The 11,757-nt window shown below is 44.7% G+C and overlaps 1 pseudogene; it reads right to left on the bottom strand.

Annotated features, from left to right (window-relative positions):
* Positions 1 to 9,413: 9,413 nt before the first annotated feature.
* Positions 9,414 to 11,046, bottom strand: LOC100761213 (annotated as a pseudogene).
* Positions 11,047 to 11,757: the final 711 nt, after the last annotated feature.

The following is an 11,757-nucleotide window of genomic DNA, read 5'->3' on the forward strand; positions in this document are numbered from 1 at the left end:
CAGGTACCTCCTGTTTTCCTGACCTCACCCCACTGGGATCAATATCCTGTTGTGAACCCTTTGACCTGGGGTTTTTCTAAGTTTGGATATAAGGCTGTTCCATAATAAAGGTGGGAGAGATTCTCTCAGAAAAGGACCAGGAGTCTTGTGGTTCATCCAAATCTCCAGGCTTTAGCCCAATACTAAGACTTGGTGGCCAAGAGCAGCCACAAATGGAGGTTTCACCGAGATCGGGAAAGAAAGAGGACCCCGAGAGATCACCCTCAGAAGCTGGAAAGCAAGTAAGGAGTTGTGAGGGTGGATTGCAAAAGGTACTAGAAAATAGGTACCTCAACTCCTAAGAGAGTTGGATTAGAAAAAGGTACTGGAAAATAGATACCTCAACTCCAAAGAGAGTTGGATTGTAAAGGCACTAGAAAGGGTGTGCCTCAACTCCTAAGAAAGTTGAACTGTAAAGGCACTGGAAAAGGGGTGCCTCAATTCCTGAGACAGTTGGATTGGAAAGTTACTGGAAGGGATGCCTCAACTCCTAATAAGTTGGACTGCAAAGGCACTGAAAAAGGGGTGCCTCAACTCCTAAGAGAGTTGGATTGGAATAGAGATCACAGTCAATCACACAGAGAATGTTTAAAGAGACAAGGTACTGGTAAGATTTAATTTTAACTTTAGATTAAGCAATAATGCTAAGAAAATTATTGAAGAAATGTGGGAAATCTGCCAGTGAGGAATCCCTCCTCCAGAGCTACCCACCAGCAGCCAGCTGACCCAGCAGCCCATGCTTTTGTCCACTCGAGCCTGCTATAGGCTCCAGTCAGCCAGCAATGATGTTGTGTGCACAGGCTGGCTGGAGAAATTGCCTCCTGAGAAAAATCGGGGCGCTGTGCTTGGAAGAACCCTGACCTTCAACAAACAAGAGCTCCAAAAGAGGTTTATGTTTGATATCATTACCAATGAGCACACCTTCTGCCTGGTGGCTGATACAGAGGCTGAAATGAATAGAGGGGTCCAGAGCATCTGCCAGATCTGCAGCTTCAGTCAGACTAAAGAGAGCACTGATGCCCTGAGAAACCTTTCTTCAGTCAGTCATAGTCTCCACTCTTCTCCAGCTGAATTCAGCAGCTACAGTCAGCACCTGCTCTGAGCAAGAAAGTCCTCCGCCCTTTCACACTCTAGCCAGCTACCTGTGCCAATCCACATCCAGCCTGCTTTGTCCACCAATGCACCTCAGGAGTATAAACACTTGCACCAATGCATAAAATGCAAGGAATGCCAGTTTCTTTCAGAGCACTGGACAGGAGAGTGATACAGCTGCACAAAAACTTGCCCAGAGAAATAGACACTGAATCAGTGAGTTCACTTTCAAGACACCTGACACCAAGTCTTTGTCCACAGTCAACAACAACTTTAACTCCAGCTCCTCCCAGTACTGCCATTCCATCTCCAATACAGACTCCAGAGACAGTGAGGAGAACTATGTCCCTATGCAGAACCCAATGTCTTCATCCCCTGTATCCACTGACACTAATAGCCAAGATCCAAAAAGGAGTACTGGCAATGTGAATTACATAACCGACTTTCAGCCGGTCTCCCAGAGACCTCGTCGCAAGCCATCCACATCATCTGTAGCATCGGATGAGAAAGGAGAATATGTCCAAGTGGATGAAGAAAAGACCCAGGCCCTACAAAAGATCATACAAGAATGGACAAAGATGCAGCAGTCCTCAAGACCCTCCAAATATGCCAAGCTATGGTAAGGATGGCCATCCCTGACACCTCCTCTCCTTTGTGACTTTTGTTCAGAAGATGTATGTATGTTCTGTATGTATGGTGTGGCCACACATGTTGTTAGACCCCCGGAAAACTCAGGTATCTGGGGTCCCAGGCCACGACCGCGGTCACCCCAATCACCAGGTGGATTCGAGAGCTTGCTGTAAACTGCATGAGGCTTTATTGTAAATTAACGATCTAACCCCATGTTAGCTTGGGTCTTTCACCCACCCGCCATGGCGGATGGCTAGCAAAGACAGCTCAAACCTGCTGCATACAGATCTTGTAGGGCAGCATAAGGGGAGTGTCTAGGGGTACGCACAGGCTCACTATTGGTGTGCCTCCAGCCTTGGAGGGTTTGCCCTGTGTTGATTGGCCAACTGGTTGTTATGGCCCATAGGCCTTCCAAGGGTGGTTGCTATGCTCTGCATCATTGCTGTGTGCTTGTCCGTAAAGTACACCCAGGGTCATAAAGCATAGCACCACCAGCTAACTTCTGATTGGTTCCTTGTCACGAGGCAGGCATCTGACTTTCTAGTGTCTAGAACAAGGTCAGACAAGCACGTGTTCAGCCGTTATGACTGCTGAAAGGGGAGCTGGTCCCTTCATTCCCCCATTTTCTTTTTTGGAAATTCCAATCATGGAATTGCTGTCTCTCTAGCGTCCCCATCAGGGAGTGAGAGATATTGGCATCCCCATGCAAGGCTGTCCCTCCTGACTTAGCATTTTAACCAGGGAAAAATGGACAGCGAATTCTTTTCCAAGTTACTTCCTGCTGACTTTGGAACGAAGTTAGGGAACCCAGAAGGTTGAAATGCTAGTCAAAAGCAAAAAAGGAATTTAGGCAATGGTGAATCCATCAGGAGCTTCTGGTTAGCAGACTCTGTTGCAGAGACAGGGGGTGTCCACATCAGCTGGACTGGTTCACATTCACAGCAAGTCTAGGGCTCGAAGTCTGCTTAGAACAGCCTGTAGTCAGCAACTGATACTCAGATGTCTGCCATAAGCAGAAACCTGTTTAAGACATGTTTAAACTAGGAACAGAGATTAAAACTTATTTACTGAAGCCCACAGTGCAGAAAAAGCAGATATCTGGGTATCTGTTCAAACAGCAGGAACATATTTATAACTTTGAGTCCTAGCAAAAACTACAGATTTGAGCTATAAGCATGTACATTTTTCTTCTGTCCAGACAGCCAGGTATGGATTGGACAGAGGTGCCTTTGGCCTGATGAAAAGCTCTTTAAGTTTGTACTTAGATGACAACCAAAATGAACTTAAAACCTTGAGCTTGTGCCTGAACAGTAGATAGTCACTATTTTACCAGCTAACATGCTGACTATAGTCTATAGTGGAACTGACTGTCTAATGCTGCCAAGTTGACAACCATTAATATTTCAGAGATCTGAAAAGGGTGTATTTTATCCAAATCTACTAAAAAGTGACAGAAGCCAGTCCATATACAGTTAGCCATACTCAAGTTTCTCCATTACCGCTGGAGGCAGCTGTCTCAAAGAACAGCAATCTTCACCAGGCCTTTAAGGTAAGAGGTTATTTTTTTTCCTCTCTGTGGTAGAGGGACATGGAAAAGACTGACCTTGTTTTGTCTAGGCAAAGGGGGTGTGATCAATTTTCCAGTGTCCAGCAGCTTTGTCCACAGTCTTGGCCAGGTTCTGGCAGGCAGCAGGTATCACATCTGAGCATCTCGCTCACTGGTCCAGGTGCAGGAACTGAGGTGCCTCATAATCTTCTTTGGAGACTTTGGGTCACTGTCAGGATCTGGCACTCTTTCTGACATTATAAACTTTAAAGATAATAATCTAAATGCCATATTCTGAAGATCTCTGAAGCATTAGAAGTCTGTTTGTCTGTTTTAGTTACTTGCCTTAAGCACACAAGAAGCATACAGGTGGCTAGGTAAGGTCTTCTTTCTGTAATTAATTTTCAGCCCCATTGTAACTGGTTTTAACTTAGTAAAATATTTGAAACTTAGCACAGCTGAATTTAAGACTGCATAGAGTTACCTTATAGTCATTAAACAGTAGCTACATGTACACATTTTAGCTGCTTGCTCAAATGAGACAGGGTTTTTCTGTGGCTTTGGACCCTGTCCTGGAATTCGATCTGCCGGACCAGGCAGGCCTTGAACTAACAAAGATCCATCTGCCTTTGCCTCCCGAGTGCTGGGAGTAAAGGCGTGTGCCACCAATGCTCTAAACTTAACTTCTGAAAACATAAACTGTAACATCTTTATAATAGATTAGCAGCTTTTATAAAACAAGAACTTTACATTGTCAGGCTTTGCTTAAAAATGATTCTAAATTGAAGCTCTTTAAGTACAAACATTAATAAAAACAAATATTTAAAAAACATTAACAATTAAAAAAAACTGGTTTTAAAAAGAAATTTAAATTCCCTTAATGTCTTTCTGTAATATATAGAAGCATTAATATTTTAAATCTTAACCGAAAAACTTGTTTCTCAGATGGTACCTCTAATTTCCACACGGTCACCTTTAGTCAAGATGGCAGTTTAAGTATTTTTTTTCAACTTCAGCAAAATGGCTACCAGTCAGCCATGTGACCAGTTTGCCATGTGGCTGGCAGGAACTTGCACCATTTTGTTTAGCTACATGCTTGTAACAGAACTTAGGTTATACCAGGAAATAGAACATTTTAAAACAAGTATACATAAATTACTTGAGAAATAAACAGGACTCTTTAAACAGAATTAGCTTAGTATGGTTAAAATTTTAATTTATATTACTATTTTTAAAATTTACTATTTGTAGACATGAGAAACCATAGCGAACAGTTTACATTTTTCTCTTTTAACAACCTTTTCTCTGACCTTCTACGACTTGCTCTAACTTTCTATAACTTTTTATATACCCTTAGTTCATTCATCTGATTTTCTTAGACATTCTTAGACAAATTTCTCTTTCTCTTTCTCTCTTTATTAAGTCTCCTACATTTTCCTTCATTTCTCAGTCAACATAAATATTTTTATCAAAGTCCCTTTTACAGTTTTTAATAACTTTAAGGACTTTTTTTTTTTAGAAGTCCCTATTAGGCCAGTTAAGTTCATACGGCCCAGCTCCATGTGCTCAAGGCAGAGAGACCTGGGGTGGGGGTACTGCTGGTAACCCCAGACCCTTGGCCAATGCAGGGGTGGGAAAAGACCCCCCCCCTGCATACCATGTGTGTGGAGCACAGAGAAGGCCGGGCAGCCAGGCAGATGGTGGCCTTGCAGCCGTGTTCCCTCAGCACAGGGAAACTCCCGAGGCAGGCAGGACAGGCAGAAACAGCCCCACTTGGCATGCCTCATAGACCCGCATGTGGGGATAGAAAGGGGGTGGCTTGGTGGATCCTGAATTGAAAACCAATGATGATAACACAGAATAGACAGGAAAGAACAGACGCCAACCCAATCCGCCCGCGCTGCTTATAAGGCAATGGCGCTTATAAGGCAATGGCACTGGGAAGACAGGTGGCAGAACCCGGTGGCTAAATCACCGCTAACTGAGGAGGATCCAAGTCCTTGGCCTCCGTTCGTACCTCCTGGGTGTCCTCAGAGCAGCAGTCTGTAATCCTCCTGGCACATCTGCCGATCACAGTTGAGGTAGAATCCAGGGATGGGGTGGTTAGTATGGAGACAGACAAACAGCAAAAACAGGACAGACATCAGACAGGACAAACCGTGCAGTAAAGAAATGGTGCCCCAAACGAAAATTACAAACAACCCTTGGACTTTCCTCCAGGGCGGAACCAAGGGTTCCAGAAACACGTCTATTTCTGGGCACATCTGCTTTCCCTATGGTCCAAATTATACAAACAACCCTCGGACTTTCGTCCAGGGAGGAACCAAGGGTTCTAGAAACACAGTTTCTCACATGTCTGCTTTCCCTATGGTCCAAATTATACAAATCACGAGTCCTGCGCAGGCTCAGAACAACAAAACAGCAAATTCAAGTGGCACCACACGAACAAAACAGCAAATAACAAGCAAACATATAACATTGAACATATAAGTTGTGAGCTCGAATCATCTTACCTCTAAGATGGAATCCACTAAGGTGAGGGGTGGTCGCAAATCACTGATGAGCCCCCAAATGTTAGACCCCCGGAAAATTCAGGTATCTGGGATCCCAGACCATGACCTCGGTCACCCCAATCACCAGGTGGATTCGAGAGCTTGCTGTAAACTGCATGAAGCTTTATTGTAATTTAACAAGCTAACCCCATGTTAGCTTGGGTCTTTCACCCACCCGCCATGGCGGATGGCTAGCAAAGACAGCTCAAACCCGCTGCATACAGATCTTGTAGGGCAGCATAAGGGGAGTGTCTAGGGGTACGCACAGGTTCATTATTGGTGTGCCTCCAAGCCTTGGAGGGTTTGCCCTGTGTTGATTGGCCAACTGGTTTTTATGGTCCATAAGCCCTCCCAGGGTGGTTGCTATGCTCTGCATCATTGCTGTGTGCTTGTCCGTAAAGTACACCCAGGGTCATAAAGCATAGCACCACCAGCTAACTTCTGATTGGTTCCTTGTCACGAGGCAGGCATCTGACTTTCTAGTGTCTAGAACAAGGTCAGACAAGCACGTGTTCGGCTGTTATGACTGCTGAAAGGGGAGCTGGTCCTTTCAATGTGTGTATGAAGTGTGATCGTAAATGTGTGATAATTAACAAAAGAATGCTATTGTGTTGTCTTTGAATCGTTTAATTGCTGGGGAAGGAGCAACAGTTGTTAAAGTACAGGTTACTTGGAAGGGAAATTTCTGCTTTTGTTTCCATGGAGGGTGAAGAGCTATGGATTTCTTCCAGACTGGTGTGGTTTCATGGGGCATGACCCCCCAAAGCAGTGACCCAGGTGATCTGAATATTTGTTTTCATTTAAACTTGGTCAGTTAGAAATGGTAGTGGTCACAGTCAATCACTTTTAAAAGGAAAAAGGAGGAATATGATATAGAAATGATACTTTGTATTGGAATGGATCTTCATTTGTTGATAGTAGTTAGGTTTTCTAGATATACAGATATTCTTCATACCATTCAAAGACCAATGGAATATATAGCATTTAAATGGTTTAGGGTTTTTCTTGACAGTGAGACACAACTGCTCCTGGCACACCAATTATATCTGAGAGGAAGATGGGCATCTAAGAAACTTCTTTATAGAGTTTGACTTTGACATGGTAAGACCAGTCACTTGGGCAAGAAGCTACTCTTGCCTGAACTGTTTAACTGTTGCTTTATAAACTGGACATGCAGGACCCACAGGAAAATGCCTAAAGGGTTCCTGCTTCATGGGGGAGTACAAACTGCCAATGCAGGACAGTTTAGAATTCCCTGCTTCATGAAAGAGTCTGCCAGACATTCTACAGGACACAGAAAGAAGATAACAGACAAACTGCCAATGCAGGTGGACAGTTTAGAATTTCCTGCTTTGCTGAGAAGTCTGCCAGACACATTGTGGCCTGTAGGCTAAAGATGGATGCCCCAAGGTTACCAAGAGATTTTGGGTGACTGTCTAGGAAGCAAGGTGTCTCTGTCATTTCTAGAGCTTATATATTATCCTTCTATGGTCTTTGATGGAGTTGAAGATAGATAGTTATAGTAACACACTAAGATAGAATGGTTGAATTCTTATAGTTCTTCCTTGATAACTGTTTTGTTATATATAAAGAAGGGGGAGATGTTGGAACCCAGCCCCCATGGGGTCTCTAAGAGTTGTTTTCCAGCATAACCACAGGTACCTCCTGTTTCCCTGACCTCACCCCACTGGGTTCAATATCCTGTTGTAAACCCTTTGACCTGGGGTTTTTGTAAGTTTGTATATAAGGCTGTTCCACAATAAAGGTTGGAGAGATTCTCTCAAAAAAGGACCAGGAGTCTTGTTGTTCATCCAAATCTCCAGGCTTTCGCCCAATACTCAGACTTGGTGGCCAAGAGCAGCCACACTCTTCCCCTATAATGAGACCGATGACTACTTTTTATGCCATCCTAGAGCCTTTATCCAGTGGCTGATGGAAGAAGAGGCAAAAACCCACAGACATACACTGAACAACTCTGGAACCTAGTTGCAGAGAGGGAGGAATGAAGATCAAAGGGGTCAGGCTGGTGAAACCCACAGAAACAGCTGGCCTGAACAAGGGGGAGCACATGGACCCCAAACTGCTATTTGGGAGGCTAGCATGGGGCTGATCCAGAGCCCTGAATATGGATGTCAATGAGGAGGCCTCTGCACTCTATGGGTCCCCTGGTAGTGAATCAGAATTTTCCCTGGTGTAAGAAGGGACTTTGAGAGCCCATCCCATGTGAAGGGATGCTCTCTCGGCCTGAACACATGGGGGAGGATCTAGGCCCAGCCCAGGATGATGTGGTGGACTTTGGGGAGCCCCCATCAAGGGTCGTATCCTGCCTGGGGAGTGGAGAGGGGATGAGGTGGGGGGCTGGTGGGGTACTAGGGGTAGGGTTTGGGGGAGGGGAGGGAGAGAAAGAAGGGATTGGCATGTGAAGCAATCTTGTTCCTAATTTGAACTAATAAAAAATATTTTGATCATTCTATCTTAGTGTGTTACTGTAACTATCTATCTTCAACTCCATCAAAGACCATAGAAGGATAATATATAAACTCTAGAACTGACAGAGACATCTTGCTTCCTAGACAATCACCAAAATTTCTCAGTAATGTTGGGGCATCCATCTTTAGCCTACAGACTACAATGTGGCTGGCAGACTTCTCAGCAAAGCAGGAAATTCTAAACTGTCCACCTGCATTGGCAATTCGTCACCTTTTTTTCTGTGTCCTGTAGAATGTCTGGCAGACTCCTTCATGAAGCAGGAACCCTTTAGGACTGTCTATCTTGTTTTAGCAGTCACTTTTCTGTGGGTCCTGCATGTCCAGTTTATAAAGCAACAGTCAAACAGTTCAGGCAAGAGTAGCTTCTTGCCCAAATGGCTGGTCTTGCCATGTCAAAGCAAATTCTATAATGAGTTTCTTGGATGCCCATCTTCCTCTCAGATGTAATTGGTGTGCCAGGAGTAGTTGTGTCTCACTGTCAAGAAAAACCCTAAACTATTTAAATGCCATATTTTCTGTAGGTCTTTGAAGGGATTGAAGAATGTCTATATATCTAGAAAACCTAACCAGTATCAAAAAATGAGGATCCATTCCAATACAAAGTATCATTTCTATATCATATTCCTCCTTTTTCCTTTAAATAGTGATTGACTGTGATCACCACCATTTCTAACCAACCAAATTTAAATGAAAAGAAATATTCAGATCACCTGGGCCACTGCTTCAGGGGGTCCTGCCCCATGAAACCACACCAGTCTGTAAGGAATCCACAGCCCTTGACCCTCCATGGAAACAAAAGCAGAAAATTCCCTTCCAAGTAACTTGTACTTCAATAACTGTTGCTCCTTCCCCAGCAATTAAACGATTCAAAGACAACACAATAGCATTCTTTTGTTACCAGTCACATGCTTACGATCACACTTCATACACACATGTATGGCCACACCATACATATAGAACATACATATTTCTTTTTTGTAATTGAAATCCCATGTTAATTTTACCTTAATGACAGGAAGGGACACAATCATTGCCAGCCCATGGGATGAACCACATGAACAAAACTCACAAAGGAGAGGAGGTGTGGGGAGGGATGTCTTCCTTTACCATGGCTTGGCATCTTTGGAAGGTCCTTTCCTGTATGGTCTTTTATAGGGCCTGGGTTTTTTCTTTATCCACTTGGACATATTCTACTTTCTCATCTGTTGTTACAGATGATGTGGATGGCTTTCAGTGAGGGCTCGGAGAGATCGGCTGGAAGTCCAGGGCTATGTAATTCACATCCAGTACTCTTTTTTTGGAGCTGGGTTGTTGGTGCCCCTGGAAACAGGGGATGAAGACACTGGGTTCTGCATAGGGACATAGATCTCCTCACTGTCTCCGGAGTCTGTATTGGTGATGCTTTGTGTGGAGATAAAATGGCAGTACTTGGAGGACCAAGACTTGCTGGCAGGTGATTTCAAAGAGAGCTCATTGATTACAGTGTTGTTTCTCAGGTCAAGGGGTGCTGGCTTTGCTTTTCGGCCAGGCTTGAGGTTGTAATTGACCGGGGGTGGCTGGATCTCGCTTCCTCGGCTGTAGCCTCTATGAATAGGAAGGGCTGAGGTTGGGTAGCCTAGTGGGTCAAAGTGATGGGGCACTGTGCTCATGGGGATGTAGACACTTTGGGAATTGTCCCCTGCTTGTTCCATAGCCAGCAGGGTAGAAGAACCTGGGTTTATGGGCACATAGTTGTCATCAGAGCTGGCAGTGTCTGATCAACCCACAATAGTCTTTTCTGGAGATTTAGCAAACCAGCAGGCGGTTTCTCTGCCTGGTTTTGGGTACTTGTAGTTATTGACTGGAGGTCTTTGTTGAGGGCTGCCCCACCGAGGTGTCTCAGGGTGCCGTGGTGGGGGAGCTATGGCTGAGTCCACTAGGAGGTCTCCAAATTCCCTAACAGGGTATTGCTGGGTGCCTTGAAGTATACACATCCTCACTATCTGCTTCATACCCTGTGATGCTGCCATTGGTGTGGCTGTGTGAAGCCAGGCTACAGGGGAGGTTAAAAGCACTGTCCTCTGTATTGTGTTGGCTTGGCTTGGGAAGGCTATAGAAGCCATGGACCTGACTGCTGACTCTGTTGATACAGTGCCTATTGCCCTGGGCAAGTTTTTGTGCAGCTGTATCACTTTCCTGTCCGGTGCTCTGAGAGAAGCTGGCACTCCTCGCATTTTGTTTTTTGGCTTATGCATTGGTGCAAGTGTTGATCCTTGCTCAGAGCAGGTGCTGACTGGAGCTGCTGACCTCAGCTGGAGAAGAGCAGAGACTATGACTGACTGAAAAAAGGTTTCTCAGGGAGTCTGTGCTCTCTTTAGTCTGACTGAAGTAGCAGATCTGGCAGATGCTATGGACCCCCCTATTCATGTCAGACTCTGTCTCAGCTACCAGGTAGGAGGTGAGCTCATTGGTCTTGATATCAAACATAAAACTCTTTTGGAGCTCTTTTTTTGTTGAAGGTCAGGCTTACATCCACCTGCTTACAGAAGTTTAGTTTGATGATCCACAGGTATTTCTTGGAGTATTCATTCTTGTAGTATTCCAGAACATCTGCATCACCACTCATTTGACCTCTCTGCAGGATAAACCAGCACTTCTTCCAAGCATAGTGCCCCAACTTTTTCTCAGGAGGCGATTTCTCCAGGCAGCCTGTGCACACCACATCGTTGCCAGCTGACTGGAGCCCACAACGGGCTTGAGTGGACAAGGGCATGGGCTGCTGGGTCAGCTGGCTGCTGGTGCGCAGCTCACAGGGGAGGGATTCCTCAGAGGAGGATTTCCTGTATTTCTTTAATAATTTTCTTAGCATTAGTACTTAACCCAAAGTTAAACCAGTACCTTGTCTCTTTAAACTTTCTCTGTGTGATTGAGTGTGATCTCTATTCCAATCCAACTCTCTCAGGATTTGAGGTTCCCCTTTTCCAGTGCCTTCACAATCCAACTCTCTTTGGAGTTGAGGTATCTATTTTCTAGTACCTTTTTCCAATCCAACTCTCTCAGGAGTTGAGGAACCTATTTTCTAGTACCTTTTGCAATCCACTCTCACAACTCCTTATTTGCTGTCCAGCCTTCTGAGGGTGATCTCTCAGGGTCCCCTTTCTTTCCCAGTCTCCGTGTGATCTCCACTTTTGGCTGCCTGCACCACAACTAAGTCCAAGTATTGGGTGAAAGCCTGGAGATTTGTATGAACGACAAGATGTCTGGTCCTTTTTCTGAGAGAATGTCTCCCACCTTTATTGTGGAGCAGTCTTATATACAAACTTACAAAAACCCCAGGTGAAGGGTTCACAACAGGATATTGATGCTAGTGTGGTGAGGTCAGGAAAACAGGAGGTACTTGTGGTTATACTAGAAAACAACTCTTAGAGAT

This window comes from Cricetulus griseus, chromosome X (genome assembly GCF_003668045.3).
Source record: "Cricetulus griseus strain 17A/GY chromosome X, alternate assembly CriGri-PICRH-1.0, whole genome shotgun sequence".
Taxonomy (NCBI): Eukaryota; Metazoa; Chordata; class Mammalia; order Rodentia; family Cricetidae; genus Cricetulus; species Cricetulus griseus.